Source organism: Pinus tabuliformis, chromosome 1_2, assembly GCF_031772625.1.
Source record: "Pinus tabuliformis cultivar Carrire ecotype Pingquan chromosome 1_2, CPIR1, whole genome shotgun sequence".
Lineage (NCBI taxonomy): Eukaryota > Viridiplantae > Streptophyta > Pinopsida > Pinales > Pinaceae > Pinus > Pinus tabuliformis.
In genome coordinates, this window is record NC_142298.1 from 294524338 (window position 1) to 294536379 (window position 12042).

Below are 12042 nucleotides of genomic sequence, written 5' to 3' on the forward strand. Positions count from 1 at the left end.
ACCGAAGAAGAGGGTGAGATTTCCCCTTAAAAACCTCTGGTCCTAAACAACACTTGTGACTCAATGGAACAACTTGAGCAACAATGTGTAAATGTCAAATTATCAAAAGGTGCCAATTGTTGCCCCCAACCTTCTATTTATAATTGTTGCCTTACTTTTCCTTGTGGGTCCCTCCAAACATTTCAACCTCCCTTCAAAAAATAGATTTTTATCCCAAGAAGTGCGTATTCCTTGAGGGGTGGCCCCCACATTCCACCAACTTTAATATTTGACCGACTTTCCCTAAGTTGGTACCCCAAGAATGTGTTAGCTCCAAAATGGCAAGAATGGTAGATCTCTTCTGGCATAAATTTATTTAGAAGGGACATTAGAGTCCTCGCCAAAAATTGCTTGTCCTCAAGCAGTGTTCGAACAAGCTTTCTCTCCCGGTTGACGCAAATGTCAGTGCAAGCAATACCGGGGTTCTAATTGTGCCACTGAGTCACTCCTGATCCATGCGCCAACCTGTCATAAAGGAGTCCCAAGATACTATGGAACCAAGCCATCACGCTCAACGTGAAGCACCCCTCGCTCCATGCGTAGTCCCAAGGTGTAGGGGTGCGAGAGTCCTCCCACCTCCTATTGATAAGCAGAGCACCTCGATGCTGCCAAGCCCTCGCAAACTCCTCGAAAGGTTTTCCCTTCGGAAAATCAATCTTCCGTACCTCAAGAGGGAACTCTTGAAGATACAACCCAAGTCCCCTAAAGTAGATTCCTCGTCTCAGTGTGTCAATCACGACCACCTCCCACGGGTCATATAACCACCCAAGTGAGGCACTATCCCGTCTCAACTGGTCCTTGGGAAGTGAAGTGCCTGCTATCAAACGGAGTCCTAGTGGCAGAGCAAGGTGACCTCCCCTGTGAGAACCCACTCTCCCCAATCTGTAACACAACTACTCAGCCTTGTAGCTCCCGGGTCCCAAACTAATCTCAAAGTGAGTCCACCAAGTGGATGTTGCATCGGTCTGACCATAACTACGACCCTCTCATGCTCCTGTAGGGTCATCCACTCCGGTGAATCTCTGCCACAAATCCAATAAAGGGCAACTCCACTGCGCACAGGTCTATCTTGCCAGGGCACCCTGCCAAGGTCTCCATCTACCAATCCATACCCAGTCTCCTGTCGAAACAATAGGGAGAAGGGCCTTCCTCGACCCGTAGTGATCATCCTAATGGTCTTCGACCTGTCATTTGAAGGAGGATGCAATCTTGTCTCTATCATCCCCATGATCCTCCCAAAATAAGGTAGTCTTCTAACCCAATGGATCCTTGGATCCCACAGTCAGATTGGAGGCCCATCGCTCCCAACTCTTGCTGCCGCCCTTTGAGGAGTGCAATGATTGCCAAGAACCACACGTGCCAATTATCCTGCCATACTAGCACAGTGGCCCAAGTCATTAGTGAATCTCTAGGGGGTGAACTACTCTCCGTGCAACTGAAACTAGCATGTCCCTGAAGGGAGCAGAACTGCCAAGCCTTGAGAGGCCGAGATGTCGTGCTGATCACAAAAGGAAACTATCATGCTGACGCTATGGATCTCTAGTCATAACCGACGGTCCAACATGCTCATATTGGGTCCTCCCCTCCTGTATCTCTCGGCCACCATACAGGTAATGACCAAAGCTATGCCCAACATGTGGGGACAACTCAACAATACCTGAGCCTCCCACCCAATGACTCTTCTTGATCCTCAGCAACAATAGGGAATACCTGCCTTGCCATGTGGAGAAAACCTCAGTGATCTCCCATGTGTTGACCCAAGAATGAGCTAGATCTCTCTCTGTCAGGGTCCTGCTCATCTCGAAGTGGAGTGATCCACTCGTCAACTGAAACCCTAGCTCCCAAGTTTGCGGCAACATAATTCAAATGATACGATCCATCTGCGCCTCACCACTGACCCCTGCGGGTATAGGCTCCATATATCAAGGGATAATCTTGCATATACCCCACGACGTTGCTTCTGCCGGGCCACACGTTGAACTCTACCACCTTGTCCCCGGATGGTGTACCCAAAAACTGTTAGAAGCCTATGTGCCATCTTGTAGAACAGGTCTAGCATCCTTGCATCGCATGCCCCTGCAATGCTCTGGAATGCCCTGTCGAAGGTGTGTCATACAAATCCCCCATAGTCATACCCTCAAGGGGGGACTCGGGGGCAAAGCATATGCTACCTCTACAACATACCATGTCATCCCTATGCCTCCACGTGCCCATAGTCCGTCTGCCCCAAAACGGAAACTCCTCTTTTGTCCCTGATACTCGAGGTCACATCCATCCGCCTCAGGTGAGTCTCTTGCGCCCTACTGCTCGTGGTGAGGGCATCAAGGGACAACAACCAACTTCTCTGTGACTGTATGCAAGCCCTTATGGATATACTCAAGAGGTGCTCATCGTTGCATATCTCTATACACCACAGAATGCCATGGCTAGAGGCTGAGTCAGTGTGTAGTAACCTACATCCTGTCAGGGTCGCCATCTCTACTACCACACCTCCATGACCTCGAAGGGGTGGACCTCCCCTCCTGATCTTCTCAGAGAGATCTAACAGGCAAACCTCCCTACGTGCTAGTCGCTGTGTCACTAAGGTGTTGCTGCCTGGTGTCCTCTGCACCCCACATATCCATAGGAAAGCCTCATCCCCATACAATGCTTTGTTTGGTGGCCTGGCGATGCCACCTCCTCCGATCAGCCCCTGCAAGAGCATGCTGATCATCCTGCGGCTTCACGCCTGATCCACATGCCAGGACAACTCACGGAGTTCACCTACTCCCTTGTCGTTCCAGCTAGCCACTAGTGTTGCTCAGAACTTCGATAGAAAACTGTGGGTGTGTGTGCCCTCAATCCCCGGATCCAACACACAACTACTACCATCGCTGAATGACTCCATGATGTGACAGGGAATCCCACCTGGATCCCAAAATAGTTTGGCCCTCGAGCCCCTCTGGCAACTCACGAACCAGTTTTTTTAAATGCGGCCGGCTTGGAACCGACTCGGGTGAATTGGTCTGAGTCGGCCAAAAAAATTTCAACTCGGTGGTTGAACCGGTTCGGCTGACCGAGTTAATACCTAGCTGGCCGAGTCCATATCAACCCGTTCGGGTCAAGGAAAGCGGCCAGTGAACCCCCAAAAACTCAAATTTTTTGATTTTTTTTTTATGTTTTTTCTGAGTGTGGGGGACTCCAAATGGTTTTATTAATTGGTTTGTTGGTCTTTGGGGTCCATTCCCCTCTCCTAGCATTGATATGCTATTCATGGTAATGTTAAATCCTTAAAGTAAAAGTGACATTCTCCTTAATCTTCATTTTCATCCTTTTACTTAAATTTTTAACATTACCATGAAATGACTCTGGATGTTTGAGAGTGGTTCCGGCCTCATTGGATTTCACATGGAGAAAGTAGAATTTTAGATTTCATTCAAAATCCAGTAGATTGGATTTCATATGGAGAAAGTAGAATTTTAGATTTCATTCAAAATCCAGTAGACTTATCAGTTTTTCAGGATTTCAAGATTGGGGGATTGCAATGTTTCCATTGAATTTTGTCATGTATTAGGGTATGGAACTCATATTTAATCAAGAGCACCAATCCCTCTATGTACCTTGATGTTAGTGACATTGGTTGTCGAACTCCTCCGGGATTCGCTCCCAAACCGGGAGCTTCTGAAAATGTCGCTCCCACTCCCGTTTTCGCTCTCGCTCCCCGCTTTCGCTCTCGCTCCCAAGTAACACTGAGCCAGATGATGTTGGCAACTCTAGCAGTAGCCAGTAGTACTGGTCACAGACTTTTGTTGTAGAGGCCATTTATAGCCTCCTTGGTTATGTGTTTTTGTTTTGATCTCTATATCATCATCGTGTATGTATTGGACAGTGCATTGGGTGCCATTTTGATATAATGGATATATTCATGAGCCTACTTTGATCATATGTTATCTTCTATCTATATTCTAATGCTGTGTGTTTGGAAACATGAATGAAAATCTTTAAAATTATGTGTTTTTATAAAAAATAAAAATTTAATGTATTTTTTACAACGACCAAGTCATTGAAATGGAGTCGGCCGAGTCGATACCGAGTCGGAGTCGGAGTCAGAGTCAACCCTCGCCCGAGTCGGAGTTTTAAAACATTGCTCATGACCCCTACCGAACTATGGTCATGGATACATCCCGATACATAGCTCGCTCCATCGGGTACTAGCTCAGTACCTCTTGCCATCCAACCCCATGAGAGGGATCAAATGCAAGAGCACCAATATATGTAACAACTCCACCCTGCGAGCGTTGCACCCTGTGCAACTCATGTTGCCTCGTCTCACTATCCTGGTCAACATATACAATTTGTCTAGGTAACTCAACCACTCTCCCTCCAACGTGCAGAGGTAACCTAACAATACTGCAGGCCCCCTCTATGTAAGCTTGAAGAGAGCTACTAATTGGAAGTATTGCAACTCTGCTAGTTGCCTGCATATCTATCTGCTCCTTGTCAATGGCAGGCCCAAAAGATGACTGCCCATCCTCCTCCATCATGGGCTTAATAGGAGTCCTGAGCCACCCCACCACAGATAGCTCCTCAAGCATAACATCCCCATCTAGCTCACATTCCTCAACGTGCTCTCCCTGTTGCTGTAGGTAGCAATCATCTGGGAACTCTGTCACAACTCTAGGTAACTCTGTGCCCATTGGCACCTCATCAATGGAAGGTCCTATGGGTGTGTTCCCAACTGTCTCCACCAACGTGTCAATCGGGGCTACCAAAGGAAACTCCTGCATGGGTGGCTCCTATGTCACACTAGGTGTATCCACGTGCTCCTCATGACCTTGCGTACCCTCGGCATCATGCTCGACCTCCTCTCGCTCTTGATATCTAAAGCCAGGTCTCCACCAGCAAAATCGCCTCCTGGTCTCACCCTCTAACTGCCCCTGGCTTGTCTGCTCCTTTTGAGGAGATCTGGTGCCCTGATTTTGTCGACTCTCCCCATATGGTGTAGATGGTTGTACTCCCACGACCTGTGCACCTCTAGTGTCTCTGTTGTAGGGACAAGGATGGATCTGGTCTGACACCTCCCTCAACTGAGCCAACCTCTCATCGTTCCAGCAGATTCCACCTTAAAATTCCTGCATACTGAATCTCCCTTGAGCCATGGGTGGTGTATGGTGTAACCTGTCACTGTGCATACATGCCCAAATCTCCCATGATATAGTTGGCTACCCCACAACTGGCCAAGATCATGGCTCTGATACCATTGTAATGTTTCTAATAGGAAGTTAATGGAGAATAACAGAAAGACACGCTAATGTACAATACCCCAAAAATGGAAAACATACATAAATAACAGATACACATATATTGGCACCAAAACTGGGTCTTTATATTAAAATTTGAGTTGAATAAGTACAATATAGTGAGGGAAAGAGGAACTTGGGCTTGCTACAACAAGCAAGCAAAGCCCCAAGTTGAGAAAACACTGCCCAAGTGCTCAAATATCAACCCAACTAAGCTCTGCGCAGACCCAGTAAATTCTTGCTCCAGCTGCTGGAAGAAAATGGTGATATCTGCCACTCTTGTGCTCAGAACCTCTTGAAATTGTAGCTGGTGCCTCTCCACAATGTGCTCAACCAAACCCAGAAAGGAATCTGCCCCAAACCAACCACACGGAAAACCCACAAAATGGTGCAATTATCAACCGAATAATAAACGTATTGCTAAACAAAAAGGAGATTTCTAGCCTGAATATTGCTCGTAAATATATGCAAATTTAACCCCAGACTCCTCTCAACAAGCCCACAAAAACCCAGAAAGGGTTTTGGCTAATTCCAACCTTCCAAAATTGCCTTATTTTGGCACTTCACCCTCTTGAACAAAGTCTGCGTCCCCCAGTGATGACATCTGTTGAAACCCTCCTTATCCCTCAATCTGCTGTGGAAGTGCTTTATGATATTCCCCCTGTAGTAGGAGAGGCGTCCTACCACAACTTCCGGCACTCAAGGGCTGAGCTCGACACCACACAAATCTGTCCAACGTCCTCCACTTGCACAGACCCTGAAAAGAGAAATATTCCCTGCCCAAAAGCAACTATCTCCAGCCTCCAAATTCCCCACAAGGCTTAGTCTTCCCTTATAGCAGCTACACTAAATTTCTCTCAACAAAACACCCCTGGAAGCCTATGACCTCCCTGGAGTATGAATTGGCTAAAGGAAACTTGCTGAAATGGGCTCCAATCTCTACAAATCTCCTCACTCAAGTAGCAATAGATTACCTCCCTAGGGTGGCACTCGTGGTCCACCAAAGAAGAGGGTGAGTTTTCCACTTGGAAACCTTTGGTGCTAAACAACGCTTGTGACTCAGCTGAACAACTTGAGTAACAATGTGTAAATGTCAAATTATCAAAAGGTGCCAATTGCTGCCCCCAACCTTCTATTTATAATTGTTGCCTTACTTTTCCTTGTGGGTCCCTCCAAATATTTCGACCTCCCTTCACAAAATCGATTTTTCTCCCAAGACGTGCGTATTCCTTCAAGGGTGGCCTCCACATTCCACCAACTTTAATATTTGACCCACTTTCCCTAAGTTGGTACCCCAAAATGTGTTAGCTCCAAAGTGGCAAAAATGGTAGATCTCTTCTAGCATAAATTTATTTAGACGGGACATTACAAGTGATAGGTCCATGGTATATCCCTTAAATGGCAGGTGTCATTTGACAAAATGATGGAATGGATTGGGGGCATCAGGGGAGGCTCCAATCCACATGCCATGGTACAAGGGCAACGATAATGAGGGAGGCCCACCATGGGTGTATAGATGAAGGAGGGAGCAATCATGGTACATGAGTTACCCCGACCTTTGTTACCCTTCTTCATATGCCTTTTGCCTTTTCTTGATATTTTCTTTTTATAATTGCTCGGGGCTTTAGGGAATGAGAGCATGATGTGTAAGATATAACAGTGATTACCCCCTTAAGGTTGGGCAGTTCATCGACCACCAGGGATTGGGACAATGATGGGTTCCTTAATGATGCAGGGGGCTCATATAGGGGGCCCTAGGAACCAAGCTGATGATGATAATAATAGGGGTTAGAACTCATGCTGGCTTTTGTCCACGTGCTAAATTTGTATGTCCTGACCATCTTTTGTATTTTACGGTACATTTCCTGTTGAGAGTGTCCAAATTATGCTTTTACTTTCTTTTTAGCTGCATCAACCTCCAGGGCATCATTCTAGGCCCGACCCAAAGTGTGGACAAGGGGAGGGGGAGGCTAACTCCTTGTGGACCCAATGGATAAATGTGGACCCAAATGGGAAATATATGGAAAGGGGTTATGATGAGCGGTGGGAAGTGATGTATGTGGTGTCAGCAAGCGGGACCATGCAACCAAAATCAGGGTTTCCCATGTAGTGCCATCCCTAACGCTGGTAGCCAATAGAGGACATCCCACGGGACTAGGATACAAGACTAACCACCAAATTGGATAAGAGGACAAGAGTACAGACGAAGCCCATTATTTCCACCGAATCCTCCAACTAAACCATGTCCAAATGTGTCAATAATAAGTAAGCAAAAATACCCAATTACATAATGAAAAGCCATACCTTGAAGATTGGAAGGCCTACCTTCAAACATACAATCATGACAGAATGGGTGAGGGCACATAATGGCTAGCTCCGGTGGTGGAGATGGTGGCACATCGAGCTATTTGGGGGATGCTGGCTGAAGACAATCTAGGAGAAAATATTCTTCCATGGGTGTCACACACTAGTGGTGGGTAAAAGGTACTACGTTACTCTCTCTCTCTTTTAATGGATTCGTTGCAATCCTCTTACACTCTCCTACACTCATTAAAGACATGTCATAAAAGATTCCTCTTACGCACTCTTTAATGCATATGTTACACCCTCTCTTTTATGGCATAAGTGATATGATAATGAGATCTAAGACAATTGATAAGGTATTACAGACTCATGTGCATGGATTTGTCTATGTTATTTTATGCAATGGATCGATAAGATTGCGAAATACACAGACAATGAAGCAGTAAACAAAACATAATAGATAACACATAACATAACAATTTAATGAGGAGTTCACCCAATACTCCTAGGCTGCATTTCCTGGTCCAACCTTCAGTGGTGGCCTTTCTATTACGTCTTCAAGCAAAGTTTTTACAACAACATGAACTCAATTTCGAGACTCAATACACAAAAGATGAAACAATAAGAGCTTTGCTTGAACCTCTCAAGCCTCTTTGAGTACACAGACTCCCTCAACACTCTCTGTCTTTGTCCTAACTCTGTCTTGGCATTTGCCTGCAATACTGCCTCCTCTGTTTGCTCTTTGTCTGTGGCTTTTAAAGCCAAAACTGTGCTGCCTATTCGTTTCAGGTTCTCGGCTCTCAGTCTCCCTGGCCTTTGTTCGCTTCGAATCCCTCTTCCAGTGTTATACAATCATTGCATAACACCTAAAGGGGAGGTGGCCACCTATTTTGTAACGTAAGAGTGCCTCGGGCCTCTAGAACTCCTGAAACAACCGCTCTCTGTTTAACACAGTGAAATGTATTTGAAACTGAGAAAATCCGCCAAAACTCTATGTATCGGACTTCAAAAGTCCTTAGATCCACCTTATTCTTCTACATCGCATATCGAAATGGCCCATCCCTTTGTATTTTGGAAATACATTAAAAACTGCGAAAATGCATTAGAAATGGCTTTCCTCTGGACTTGAAACTATATGTAATAGCCTTAAGGTACCCTTTCGGGTCTGGCTTATCGCATCGACGCTTTCTCCTTCGCATTTCGTTTAACAAACGAAACTGCGAAAATACATTAAAAATGGTGTTTGACGGATCTCAAGATCCATATATTATGGCTTATAATGTTATCGGGTCCGGTCCATCGGATCGCATATATGCATATGTACATAAACCCCCGCTCCTTTGTATTTTCCGATTGCGATTTGGCGATGCAACGTGGGTCGTCGATCTGCGCACTTGATCGACGGTCCTCGTTGACCCCACTAGTCGCCATCACATCTCCTATGAGGTCTCCGCCGATCGCCGTTGCAAGTCTTATGTGGATTTTGCCGATATCTGCCGAAGGCCACCGCCGATTGCGATCTGCCACTCAGATCTGGACCATTGATCGGCCAGATCTGACGGCTACTGTGCATTACTTTGTTCTGCCTCCGATACTCTGTCTTTTCACTGATTTCACGGGTTTTTGCCTCCCGATAGTGTTTTCCCCATTCTGAAAGGTTTTCTCATGCGATCTTCTTTGGTCTTTGGCATGATTTTTTGAGTTTTTGAAGACTTAGAGAGTGTTCTTGGATCCATTTGGATCAATAAGTTACTATGGCATGCGTACATCTCTCCTTTATGGCATAAGTTACTAAGGCATGTGAGATTCCTCCATTTAGGCATGCATTGCCTTCCTCTTAATGACATAAGTTACAAGGCATGCATTGCCTCTCCATAATGCATGAGTTACACTCCTTAAATGGCATATGTTACTCTTCCTCAAGGCATGCATATTAATCCTCCTTTATGACTGAAATTTGTTGCTCCTCCTATATATGTATCTCATATAATCTCATCTCCTCACTACTTGTGCATTGTGAAAGAATGATTCGAACTTGAGAGAGAGAGTTGGAGAGATTTGAAGAAGATTGTGAGAGAGAGAGACTTGGAGAGTAAGAGCAGAACTTGAAGGTGATTCACTGTTTGCGTCAACTGCTACTACCAGTGATCTTCATGCTACAACTTGTTTAGATTTGGGTGAACTTACTCATTCTCCTGATCTCTCATTGTACTTTGTATCTCTGCTGAACAATTGATATCTAATAGAAGATGAACCTCGTTGGGTTTTCCCATTGTGAGTTTTTCCCTGGTCATTTGACCTAAATTCTCTGCGTCATTCTGTTCTTCGATGTCTTCGATTGTACATTTGGTTTATGTTCTATTTACAATTGCTTAACTAATATTGCAACATAAAGAAGTTTTGTAATAAGTGAGTGTTACAACATATAACATCTGATTTTCAACACAATTGCACCAAAAGTTGACCTCAAGAACCCATTGTGGAAGTATTGCATAGTTCTTGAAGTGAAGGGGGGCGTTATAGAGCTGGTGAAGCGCTATTTGTGTGCCTATGCTCAATTCCAAGGAAGTTATTGAAAAGTGAAGGACCATTTACTGGGGCTCACTAGTTTCAATGCTACTCAATGTGAAAAAACAAAAGATAACTCTAGTCCACAAAGATTTTTTTTGAAGAATATAATGTTGTTGCCACTCTGACACAGTCTTCTATTATTGGTGCTGTACCTATTACTTGTTGCAAGAATGTTCCTTGCATGGAAAATGCAAAGTGTTCCCCCTATTTCTACCTTGTTTGACAATGAAAATAGGGAGTGGGTTAACTTTGTAGTTGTACAATTCTTTTATGCATGTCGTAGTTTTTCCAACGTAGCCCATTCCCTATTTTTATGAAATCACAAAGGGATACAAGGTTACAAACTCCCAGATATGAAAAACTCTGCATCGACCTCCTAGATTAAGGAAAAGAAGGAGTTGATATGTTAGCCCGTTTAAATTTTAGTGGGCAAAGAATGCTTGCTCCATTATCATGGATCAGTTGATAGATCACCAAAACGTGCCCTTGCTAAAAATAATTGTTTCTTGTCTTCCAGGGCCCTTCTTGAGGTCCATTGGTTGTTCATTACATGGGTAAAATGCCATTGATTGTGTGGCTATAGTTGTGGTTTATTTGACTAATGTTGTGCAGTTGATTACAAAGGCAACACCAACATGTAAGACTCCAGGTATAATTGTTCAAAATAATTACACAACACATCTATTGGGCACCCTGTGCTTATACCGTGAACAAAGTCCTAAAGAACATGGGTTGACTTGATCCGATCTTATATTGCCCAAGGTAAAAAGGTACATATGTTCATAACACATCTCTACTTAGCCATATCCACATGGTGGTTATATAATAAGTAAGATTTGCTAAGACCTGCAGATACATGCTTTGCAACCTGCCATACTTTACATCAGAGGTTGCTAAAGATATGTGGATTAACCAGTAACATGGTCATTAGTGACATGTAGGTTGAGTGGTTGGTATTCAAGTTCAGAGGTTGCTCAGGAGGTCAAGAAACTCTGCTATATGACAAACATTGGTTTGAGGTTGAATTCATTCTTGGTATTGTTTAGATTATTATTGATGTAATTTGATACAAAGACATCGATTCTCCATGTTTAAGAGAAGTATATGTGAACTGACTTTGAAAACAAAGATTCGTGTAGATAGAAGGGGTTCTTCTTATTCTCCATATCTGGAGGAGAGGGAAAATAAAAGTTGGAATTGCCTCAAAATCACCCTTCACATTGTAGATTATGCATTTAATTTGAAGTGGTATAATGTTGGAGAGACAAAGAAAATGCCATCATTTAGTGATCCAGAGGTGGCTGGTGGTTTCATGTATCATGTCAGGAAGGTGTTTGGACAAGGAAAGTAATCCATGAGTATTTTTTCACAACCTGTTTTATGTCTATTTGTGGATGATATGAGTTTGGGTTGAAGGATGCAAAGGCAAAGACGAGTCTTCAAGATCTTATAGATTGGTGGACACTCCATGGCCCATCATGCCTTGAGATAATACAACTTTCCACATGTCTACTTATTAAATGGTGAGTTTGTTACTTATGAGAGATTGGAGCACATATTCATTCTTAGTATGAAGAGAGATTTTCTAACATCAACAAGACCAGAGAACACAGTGTTTGCCTAATAGTTATATGATGTAGAGATATTTGTGAGTGTAACGTGCTTGTATGTAAAATGATACTTATACTACAAAACTGTTGATGTACCTGCAAGGAGTAACAAAAATGATAGATGTAAAAGTCAAAATAATAAAAATACGATCCAAAAATAAAACAATGGTGATGTCTACATTCACAAAGTGGTTGGATGTTGACCACTAAAGTGTACCTAAAGAAAATTTTTGAAAGAC

At 43.9% G+C, this 12042-nt stretch overlaps 1 protein-coding gene across 3 annotated transcripts in view; it reads left to right on the forward strand.

Annotated features, from left to right (window-relative positions):
• LOC149205501 (phosphatidylinositol deacylase) overlaps positions 1 to 12042 on the forward strand; it is a 301939-nt gene that overhangs the window by 37937 nt on the left and 251960 nt on the right. The gene's annotated exons all lie outside the window — the stretch shown is intronic.